At 38.1% G+C, this 12,357-nt stretch overlaps 1 protein-coding gene across 7 annotated transcripts in view; it reads left to right on the forward strand.

Moving 5' to 3' along the window:
• The first annotated feature begins 219 nt into the window (after positions 1 to 219).
• The window catches only part of LOC139466827 (SCO-spondin-like), a 66,410-nt gene continuing 54,272 nt past the window's right edge, over positions 220 to 12,357 (forward strand). For 3 of the 7 annotated variants that reach the window (XM_071248526.1, XM_071248528.1, XM_071248531.1), the window contains exon 1: positions 225 to 537. The gene's annotated coding sequence lies outside the window, so the exon portion shown is untranslated. Of the gene's footprint in view, positions 538 to 12,357 lie in introns of all 7 variants that reach the window. The other 4 variants (XM_071248524.1, XM_071248525.1, XM_071248530.1 and 1 more) reach the window with 3 other exon arrangements.

Genomic DNA, 12,357 nt, shown 5'->3' on the forward strand with positions numbered 1-12,357 from the left:
ACATCTCGTCAGTGAGTTCTTAATTTCATTATATGCCCGCTCCTACCTGTGTCGCGATGCTGGACCAGAGGGAGGCTGGGCTAGAGACGGACCGCAGTACACCCACAAGTTCAAATAAATCAGTATCATTTGAGAGAGGGCCTATTAAAAACGTCCCCCACTCTATACAAATCTTTTAAATAGGACGATAGTGTGTGTGCGTGTCATTAGCAAACACGGCCAATCCTAAACATATTTACTTCCTACAATGAATTACGCTAAGACTTTTCATAACGGAATAACTGTTATATGTTTTACGGGTGGATACAACACGTCCAATTGATAAAGAACCGACCTGTTGGTAGATGGGAGCGTCTTCAAGTACACCAAGCGCAGGGTGTCACACCTCTTTAGACGGGAGAACATCAAACCACGGAACGACACAATATTCTCTCCAGGAGAAACACGCTACAGAACCACGACTGTCGGGCTTAACTAACAACAAGTGGTGAAATTTCCTTTCGTTTCGCAAGAAGGACATAAAACCATCATCCGGAGGTACGTTATTTATACAATAACCTAATTATTTGGTAAATTAAAATAAATGAAACGTCTTCAAGATGTATTATTGACGTTTCTAGTTTATTTCCTATGTGACTATAAACTAACTCGGACATTCACTGAAAGTCGTTACCTCGTGTTCGTTTGTCTCGATTTATCGATGAAGACGATGTAACCTTATATTCCGGTAGAGACCGTATGGTACTGTGGTCAAATAGCCCGATGTTTGTGTGGAAACATAGATAAATGTGATATAGTCGGTTGTGGATTAGAATTAAATGTTTTACTATAAGCGATGGAATGTATCTTTCATTTGAAATCGCGAAACGAGGTCAGGATTTGAATCACATCCTTCGGCTAGTGTCGACATATGTATTGTACATGGATTATTGGGAGTCTGTTTATCAATTGGAAATAAAAGCAGCGAACCCTTTCAATAATCATAAGAAATCTCTGCCAAAAGCAGAGTCGATTGTACGATTCCGACTATATCATAACCATGTGTTTGACCGCCTCCGTGGTCAAGTGGTAGAGCGTCCGCCCGGAGAGCGGAAGGTTCGGGGTTCGATCCCCGTCTGCGTCATACCAAAAGACGTTAAAAGATGGTACTTGTTGTTACCCTGTCTGGCGCTCGGCATTAAGGGGCTCAAACAAGGACTGGTCGGCTCGGAGTCAGTATACTGTGTCTGAGTGAAGTATTCATGTTAAACTGCGGCATGGTATCTCAGTGAGCTAGCACTATAAATCGGCATCAGTCCGGACTAGTACACACAAACACACATACGTACATGCACGTCGCTATATAAGTGCATTAATCTTGAACGCGACGCGACCCCATTTCACCTCACCTCACATAACCATGTGTTTATGAGTCACTACCACATGGTGATGATCGCAGGTGTTTGCTAAAAGATGATCATTCTGTTCATAGCGAAAATGCTATTTTCACTTCAAAACAACAAAGGTGTAGTTAATTGTATTTGTACATCCTAGAATTGTCAAGGACACAATGGCATGGAATGACGTCTTCATCTGACGTGACGTTTTAGGTAGGCTAATGAGACGAAACAGAGATCATCAGCCAGCCGGCTATGTTTTCGAAAATATATGGAAAAATTGTCTACAGGGAGTCTATCCTGATATATTCTACTTACGATCCGGCACACGCGTCTGTTTATCTCTTTATGACTTTACGTCATTTTAGGAATAATCGGCGTTTTTACTCACAGAAGTAACATCCGATATCGCGTTTGAATACCATGCCAGAGTGAGTGAGTGAGTGAGTGAGTGAGTGAGTGAGTGAGTGAGTGAGTGAGTGTGCCGCTAAGATTCTTGCAATATTCCAGCAATACAATGAAAGGAAACACTAAAAATGGGCTTCCACTATCCACGCTTGGAATCGAACTCGGGCCTTCGGTGTGACGGGCTAACACTTTAACCACTGGGCTACCATAGAGCCACTAGTTTGCTGGAATAATCGCCCCATTTACGATATGGTGCCAACTAATTTGCATCAATGTTTGTGTACAGAGCCACCATTATAGTCGTTAGCCAATAGTTCATCAAAGAAATAGATTTATGGAGCTTACCAAAAGTATTTTTTGGGGGGTGATCGTATTTGCATACTTATCGGATCATGATACCAAACTTTTGGAATGGTTTATAACAATATTCATTATGTGATAACACTGTTCATATGTGTAAGCAATTACATGGGGTCCAAGAAATTTAGATAGCATCCTAGTGGATTAGCGTCCATCAGCACACATCCCACAGTTCTATTCCCGACGTGGACACGTGCTACCTGGATTACCGAGTTTGACTCCAAGTAAACTCAACCCTTCCCATAACCATAGGAAATCTTCCATTGTACGATTCCGACTATATCATGAGCATGTGGTTACGAATCACCATCCCATATTCATGATACAATGTGTTAGCGAAAATCACTGGCGATGTCATGTAATGTATATACATTTCATTTTGATTTGACAAATATTTTGATTTTGTTTGACACATTATATAAGAAGAGTTACAAAACATGACGTTCCTGTGTGGAACCATTGGCTAATTGTATAATCAAGTGAATTTTGTAAAGATTATTAATTCATCAGTGATTTCCAGGGTAGGTAATATTAATTATCATAATTAGTCCTTGTTTATATTCAGGAGGCTACCTTCATAGTATTGTGGATAGAGCTTCTGTCCAGAGAGTAGAAGGCCGGGGGTTTGATCCCCGGCCGCGTCATACCAAAAAGCGTTAAAAGAAAGTATTTGTTGTTACCCTGTCTGGCGCTTCGCATTAAAAGGCTAAAACAAGGACTGGTCGGCTCGGAGTCAGTATACTGTGTCTGAGTGGGGTATGTTATCTCAGTAGTCTAGCACTATCAAACGGGAATTAGCCGGACTAGTACAAGCAGCCACACACAATCTCTATATAAATACAATAATCTTGAAGGCGGCGTTAAACCCCATGGCCGCCACGCATATTTAGAAAAGAAACAATGTTTTTTTATTCGAATTAGGAAAGCAGGTGTTTTTTATATCAGTTTAGATGAAATATATTTATTTCAAAGTTCCGAGCAGGCAATTAGACTAGGTGTGTTTACTGCACACACCCTGATGACCAACTGGTGACTGATGCCACACAGTAGAGAACCGGTTCCTAGTGTACGTCTTATTGATTCAACATCAGCAGCCCCATCCCTGATGTAGGAGTTGGCGTGGTTAAACAAGAAGCCGTGTACATCCAAGTACAATTCACCGTTAGAGTGCAGCAGGTGTTTACAATTATCCATAATTTCTGAAAGTATCGGTGCGTCTTATTGTACCTTTCAACCACCCCAAGTCCCAGCATATTCCAGCAGAGCAGTATTAGAAGTATATTCAGCGGGTCTGTTTGTGGCGACATTCTCTTAAAAATAATTCGGCTTAAACACTCCACCCAAATGCAATGCACATGAAATAGAAATATTCTTTGGTGAACCTAACTAGGTCAAACGCCGAAGTGAACTCCCTCAATAAGACAATGTTTGATTTGCCTAAATCAACTGGCCTAGGTTTACAGTTGAACGTGGGCTTCATAAAATTATTGTGTTATATTTGATCATGATGATAAGAAGTTCATACAGAGTTTGAAAATATTATCATTTCTTTTTAATCATATGATGGCATACAGCATCTCGCTTTTTCTATACCGCAATACCAGTCTTTTCCCCTCTATTATTGTAGCGTATTTATACAAAATATGCTAGGAGTAAATATTACGCCCAGAACGTTCATTCATGTTACTGTCACCGATTCACTATTATGAATTAGGCGGGGCACATATGAAGAATATTATATACAGGTCACCTATTTATAAACCAGGTGTATACTGGTTTTATGTGTTCTCAGCCATACGTCTACATGTAAATCTCCATTTAACTGGGGTCACTGGGGGCCCAGTCGTCTGAAGTGTCGCAATTAGCTCTGCAAACCTATGATTGTATATTTGTATCCCTTTTCGACACAATTGTTTTTAGGTTTGTCAGCATCATACGCAGGTTTCACCAAAGTGGTAAACATTCTGAGACCTTCATCACTTAGGTTGTTGACATGCCGCGATATAACTCTGATACTGTTCAAAGCTGCGTTAAACCTAACTCACTCACTCAATCGATTCTATTTCATCGGGTGCTATTTATCAGTATTCAAGTACAAACAAACAAAACTGACAATATCAGTTGACCACACTGTTCACTTCAACCGTATGCGTTAGGATAAGAAACAAAATATTCAACTGATATATTATAATATATGTGTCGGTCGTTGGAATTATTATAAGACAACCAAACCAATCCGCCTTGTTTTAAGCCGCAGTCAGCAATAATCCAATTATGTACAATATATAAATCCGGTCTGACCACCTCAGGGGTCGGGTCTGAGAGTCCATGTTTTCACATGTTGACCTCGTCAAGAGCAATCATTCGTTTTGTGATATTTTTGTTGTTGTTTGTTGTTTAACGCCACACTCAACAATATTCCAGCTATATGACGGCAGTCTGTAAATAATCGAGTATGGACCAGACAATCCAGTGATTGACAACATGAGCATCGATCCACGCAATTGGGATACAATGACACGCATCAACCAAGTCAGCGAGCCTGGCCACCCGAGCACGTTAGTCGCCACTTACGACAAGCATAGTCACCTTTAAAGGCAAGCATGGGCTGCTGCAGCTGAAGATCCATTCTACCCGGGATCTTCACGGGTCCGTTTTGTTATGTCGAAGGTTTTTAACCGTCCTCTGTTTCATAACAGTAACCTAGCTGCGAACTGTGAAATCTTGGTACCAGACGCCATCTTGATTTCTCGCAGACGAATCAATATTCATCATGTTGCTTGTCAATACTGATCATGTGACGAGTCAATATTTGAGGTCATTGTCTGTCTGCATTGAAGGTGTCACGTGGTACGGATTAACCAATGAAATTGCAAGATTCTTAACAGAGGTATATCAATAAAAAGACGATACTGATACTTGATTGAATTAGATAAACATTCTATATATATTACCATATGATATGAATTCACCATATCTTTTGAGTAAGTTTATATTATAGAAATCTTCAAGATCGTAGGAGTTCGGCACGCAGGCAGGCATTCCAGTCTCACCACACATACTTTCATGGCATACAAAAATTCATCATAATCATATGTAAAGCGCACGTAAGAGTTACGGGATAAGGGTTATAAAGCACGATCATGCAATATATTTGAATCTGAGTGTTGAATTCTTTATTCAGTACTATACAGGCCACAGGCCCTTTGTACAAAATGTATGACATATTTATAACAGTCACAATGATGAAATGCGTATTCTTTCTTCTTTACTGTGATACAGATATTTAGCGATATTAGTCATGAGCTTTGTGTTAGTTGTAGATAAAAGAATATTTAACTTGTGGATATTTGGGTGTAGATAATATTTTGAAGGAATATAGAGATAGCGTAGGTGAATATATGCAGGTCACACTAACATGAAATGCAACTCGCCTTCTATTAGGCCAAATTGCAAAATCTTCCTTCACGAGGGATATTAAGTTTTCTACCAGCCAGTGTGCACTGCATCTAAACCTTGACATACATGACCGGAATTTACTCACGGTTACACAATACAAATATTCTTCACACTTCAACGTTAATTTAAAATGAGAATAGAAGGTCATTTTGGAGCTTTTACATAAACATATATTTGTTGAAAATAATCTTTCAAACTTTGAATAACATCGAAGTAAATACATTACCGGGTGATTGTGATAACCAAACATGAAAGAATCCGAGAAAAAATAACGTTGTTTTAATAGTAGTAACCCAATTCTTCTTTCCTTGACTATAGTATAAATACAGAATACAGACCAATTTTAGGTAAGCGGGTACCAGGCATACACATTTATACGTAGCCAATATTTAAAAGCTCTCATCATGGCATTGATATGTAAAGAGAATCTGCCATATTCACCAAATACAATGCTACCTGATGTACATTCAAAAACCATTTATATGCATATAAATGAACTTTCTCAACCTCTTCCATTCTATGAAATACCCATATTTCTGACCCATACAGTAACATGGGTGATATCTTGGAGTCAAACAATCTGAAAGGAAATGTTGTAGAATACGATTGTTAACAATTAATGCTTTTTAATAGGTTGATTAGTACCATTTTAGCTTGAACTGCTGTGTTGCTTAAAGCTTGTGTCTATGACAGCCTGCTGCTAAAAAAACAAACCTAAATATTTATGGAATTGTGTGACTTCTACAAGTTGTCCATTCAGATATCATTTTTCACTTTTATTCAGCCTCCCTCCTTTCTGAAAAACTACCATTTTTGTAGGTCCAGTCCACACAATACTTATCTAAGATAAATAGTTCCTTATGTAGTCCCCTAATAGTGTCTGAAATTAAAATCAAATCATCTGCAAAGAGCAATAACAAAACTTGCAGAACATCAGGATGTAACTGTACTCCATGTAACTGCTCATGTTCCATAGTGTGTACAATTTCATTTATGAAAAATGGAATTAAGAAGGGGCTTAAAACGCAACCTTGTCTAACACCTACATTGAAATTGGTTTCACACCAGGCTATTACTTCTGATACATGACGGTAACATTACCATCAAATGACTTTAACATTTTGGACTAAGTGCTGACATTGTGCTTTCCCAATACTTTCCACAAATAAGAACGACGGACAGAGTCAAGCGCCTTTGAAAAGTCTATAAAGGCTACAATTAACTTACGACCAGACATACCTGAATAATAGCATTCAAAATAATTAGATTGTCAATTGTCGAGTGTCCTCGCCTTAAGCCAGATTGACATTCTGATATTGTGTCATACATATCTGCCAAAAAACTAATCTTGTATTTATTATACGTGTGAACACTTTAAACAAAATACTCAATAAACTAATAGATCTATAGTTATCTTTGATTATTCTTGAGCCTTTTTTATGTAATGGGATAATGACACCTGTATCCCAGTCTTTTGGAAAAAAAACTCAAAGTAAAGGTAAAGCAAATTTCAGGTATTCTTGGAGAATATTGTCCGTATCATAAAATGTATACATCTTTGAACGGCATTAAGAAATGACATATAGATAGATAGATAGATACATAGATAGATAGATAGATAGATAGATAGATAGATAGATAGATATTCTTTTTTTCCACCGTAATATAAAGACTACAGCATATATATGTATAGGTATTACACTAAAAGAGATAAATTAATGATAATAACAGCAACGCCAACTTTCTTATTGTGCAACATATGGTGAGAATCATTTGCTGCCATACATCTGCCAAATCTAATCTTGTTTCACATTGAGCAGGTACGCATACTCCCAAGCAATAGAGAAAAAAATTCTTTAGACTATAGAGGATGATTTTATGCGTGTAGTTATCTGAGCGTAAGTTAGCAAGTATTCATAACCTCTGTGCACTACCGGATCTGATGACGATGTATCTGGACAGTGATAATCTGTTCTGATATTTTCTTTGTATTGCTAATGTATCATGTTGGCTTACACTTTGTTTAACTAATTTGGTCCAAGATTTCTTCTGAATAAAATGAGACTTATACACAGAGTTGTCTGTATCATAGCCCAGTTTTTATTTTGTGGGAAGCTGTAACATGTTAAAGATTGACGACTTCATATCCCATTTCCGCTTTTCAGTTACTTTACATTTATACTGTGCAAGCCTGGCCTTTTGGGGGATGTTTAAAAACAAATCTTGATTTTGTGTTTAGAGGTTTCTCCAAGAGAAGAAGTGTACACGTATCTGTAGTACACTGATCTATATATCTTTGGAGAGATATAAGTCCCAACATATCTCGAGCAATTACATGAGGTGTTTGTTTTGGAAACCCTTGCATTTTCTTATAGAAGTATCGTTGTTTTATTTCTAACATAACATATTCTTTAAGCGAAAGCCTTGTCCACACATTACAGCCATATAGAACACATAGTAAAACAACTCTTTCACATTTACAATTGGGTTAAGACTTGAAATTAATTAATTTCCGAGTTTCCCACAAGCTAGGGTAGTAAGCAATGGATGATCTGCCTGTACAGATAAATATTCCTACATATATAACAGAATCCCTCACTGGGAGTTTGATTTCACCTAGATATACGTTTGAGGGTGGCGCTAGTTTTTCTTGCTCATCTAAATAAAAATTCAGCACTTTTAATTGCATTGTATTTTTACTGTCATCGGTTAGCATACGTTTCAGTGACATGTAGTAGTTTCTGCAAGCCCGTGGGGCTACTACTTAATTAAGATGTATCATCTGCAAGGAGTATACCGGGAAATTGTCCCCATGGAAGATTAAGTTTAAAAACAGAATCGTTCAGTTGATACAGTAAGTCATTAATGTAGAGCGTAAACAGCCGTGCAGATATGATTCGGCCTTGGCTAACGCCTTGTTTGATATGAAATACATCAGACTTAAAACCAACATAACAAATGGAAGACAACGCTTAACAGCTACTCAGCGCTGATATGTGATAGCAATGGACAACTAGACAGTGTACAAAACGACGATAGCGCTACGCATTCAAAAGGTACAATTTGAGTGATAAAAGATGGAAAGTTGATTGTGAGTAAAAGTGTTTAAAAAAAAGGTTTTTAAAACATGGCCTTTTTAACAGAAACAAGATTAAAAGGTTAACATGGCAATAAAGCAATACAAGATCGAAAGACACTTCTGGATAAAGGTGTATGGCTTCTTAAGATAGTAGCCTCATTTAACAGAAACATGATTTTAAAAACTAATTCCTATATTAGATGTTAACTGGTTTCATAAACAAATACTGGATGGAAGAAACACCGTGCACAGCTGCACTTGTTCAGCCCTGCCGCTGGCTGGGAGCAATTCAAGGATTAGTAAAACCACAAAGGACGGTCTCATTATCAACATGACAATCCCCTTGGCAGGTGACGACTGGGAAGCTTCAATATGAGTGTTACCTGTGAGCACACCTGGATGAATGCTTGTTTGTCATTTCTCATTAGGTTTGGGCAGCTTTGTTCAGACGATGTAAGGAGACCTATTAACAGTTTACTTGCCTCTGTCTGTTCATGACGTCATGCGCTTGGTGCATACAACCCAGATTGTTGATTAAGATGCTGTGTGAGCCAAGTCGTGACACTCACACAAAGCCCAACATACATGCCTTTCAATACTAGTCAAAACTCGGGTGTATACATGTCTGACGTTAATGAAATACATAGTAAGATGAATGTAAACGAGACGCTTTATGTTTATATGTACTTCTTAATTAGAAATCTAATTTAAACGTAATTAATTATATTGTTTAATTACTAATTATAATTATATTATTTATTCTTTGAAAGGCATTTAGCAATGATACTCATGAGGAAGAGAATTTATGGATGTCAACTTCTTTATCATGAGGAACACAACGTTTCGGAGTATATGCTTACTCCTTCATCATTCACCCGATGAAGGAGTAAGCATATACTCCGAAACGTTGTTTTCCTCATAATAACGAAGTTGATATCCATCAATTCTCTTCCTTATATTATTTATGTCTTGTAATCGTAACACTCGAACGGCTGATAATTCGATGATATATTAATTCTGGTCACGACAGTGCATGTGTTGAGTCAATATTTCTCTGAGTGATAACATATTCCCAGGAACCCTTAACGTTAAGTGTGCCCAGATCTATGAGGAAGATAGCGTCAATACACCAATCCACTCTTTCAAGTCCAAGCTTATGCATGCTCATTATATAGTTGGAATCGTACAATGGACTCTCTTTTTGACATATTTCTTATGAACATTGAAAGGGTTTTGTCGCTTATATTGACATATATACCCAGTGTTTTCAGATAATCTAGTCTGCAGATCGGTATGTCAAACAACCTTTCCCGTGATGTATTTGCCTTCACTGATATCAGTAGGTTCACTCGTCTCTTGCACCAAGATGACCAAGCAGTATTGAAGTATTAATGTGTTGAAATCCTTTGTGGTGGCGAACTGTCGTGTCATTTCACCAGATACGTGAAAACGCACAACCGTCCTTGTTAGAGTCACTGTATGAATCACATTTCGATTGAAAAACAAAATACAACGGTCAGCTAAAAAGGTATCCGCTATTTTATATAACGCGGTAAAATCAACCGATTTGTTAATTGATCGTAATTTTGGATGAGTTTGTCTTTCTTTCTTTTTTTACGTACAAATGTACATCTCGTCACGATATGGCCGACATACTGCCGATGTGACGTTAAATCTTAACTCACTCACTACAAATGTACAACGCCTATTAGTTCCATTAAAAGTTTTAAACCACTAAGAATGACTAAATTTGTTCTTACCATGAAGGGGGCACAAGTGGCCAAGTTGTCTAAGGCGCCGCGATTCGCTGTGCAGAGTTGCGTCCCTTGGGCACGCCAGAAACCTATGATTGTGTGTTCGAATCCCGGTTCGCCCCGATTATGTTTCTAGGTTTGTCAGCACCATACCCATGCTCGTGGGTTTCACCGAAGTGGTAACCGTCTGAGACCTGCATCACTTGGGGCTTTCCTCCCACATTAAGCTGACACGCCGTGATATAACTGGAATACTGTTAAAAGCGACGTTAAACCCAACTCACTCATTCACTCTTACCATGAAGGGCTTGAAGTAAGATAAAAGTCTTATGACAAGAACATTAAATAGTTAGCTACAAATATTTATTCGGAGTTAAAGGATATTTATCATCCAAAACTGACTCCCACAAGAGACATCTCTTGTGTTCAATCAAGCGATATCTACATTGTAGATATATCTGCAATGAATTACATCACCATGCTTTGCATACCATTGTGACATCATTGGTTACCATGACGTCAGAATCAAATGACATCACTAATGACTCTTCTACTGAAGCTGTTAGCAGTACTATTTACACTTAAGATACTGCTTATTGCTATCTTCAAACTGGAAAAGTTGGAAGAAAGATGTTGGATGATAAATAAATTCTCACCCTTGTGTATTTTGATATCAAATATATCAACACTCGTTGAAACTCCTCGACAAGCCTTGAATTATTTTCACTTTTATCAACCCGTGTTGATATATTTGATATCAAAATACACAAGGGTGAGATTCTCCATATTTAATAACTGGTCCAATCTTATTTGCTTTTGTTTGTCAGGATGGTGCCGGGTATAAGTCAACACATGTTCATCATATAGAGCATGTGTTTATGAATCACTATCAAATAATGATGATACCAGGTGTTCACGAAAAGGTGAGCGTATCCCGCATCACAGGAGACACCCGTCACAAACACATGCAAAAGCAAGTCAATTGTTCACCCGAAAAAACAGACGGGAACATAGGTAATGGCATCGGGCATCATTTTTGTCACTGGTGTGTCAATTTTGGAAATGTCCTCTACATGTCTACCATAAAACATCTCAATACCTTCGGATACAGCCATTGAAATAACAAAGGTATATTTCCCAACCGTTTCGTGATATGATGTTTTCAGAAGATCATATACGTACAATGTGTCTTAACCGTTTCATCCGTAAGGATATGTCTAATTCACACCTGCCGTGGTGCCCGATGTTGAGCCTGGCATCCCCCGTGTTATCTTAACAGTAAGACTGGTCAGGCGACAACGCCCTCCCGCAGCATGGCTCACCACACACACACAGCCAGCAATATGAGACTGCATTGAAGCAGTCATCTATTGACACACCATGCATTTTATAGCAGAGTGGTTTTGTGTCTACATCCACCCGAGGCAAGATTTACATTGACTCATCGTCTCCTGGAAACAGTTCAACAGATCAATTGGGAGCGTTAGGGAGAAATGCTTGAGATTTAGATCACGAACATCCAGAAACATATACAATGAAATATTTGACATAGGACCGTTCATGATTGATGCTCACGGTACCTGGAACCTTCGAGCTGCCACAGAATCCAAGCTCTTGCATAAAGATTTAAGTATCTGTCAAATTCGTCTATTTATTCGTAGAGTATGAAATTCCAAGAATTCACCAACCACTCAAATGTTTTTAACCACACTACATTTATTCTGTCATATGTTATTTTGTGGACACGCTCTGATGTGTGTTAGTTATGAAACACTATGGTCATACGAAGTAATTATTAAACAAATAGGTCACCTATCAAGAACATTCAGTGTAAACAAGATTTAAAACGACGCACCGAAACGCAAAACACAAATATTCCTTTTGCTTTGTACATAATTCTTCAGAAATTCCTGGCATCGTT

The sequence above is a fragment of the Haliotis cracherodii genome, unplaced genomic scaffold (assembly GCF_022045235.1).
Source record: "Haliotis cracherodii isolate W230 unplaced genomic scaffold, xgHalCrac1.p SCAF_19, whole genome shotgun sequence".
Taxonomy (NCBI): Eukaryota; Metazoa; Mollusca; class Gastropoda; order Lepetellida; family Haliotidae; genus Haliotis; species Haliotis cracherodii.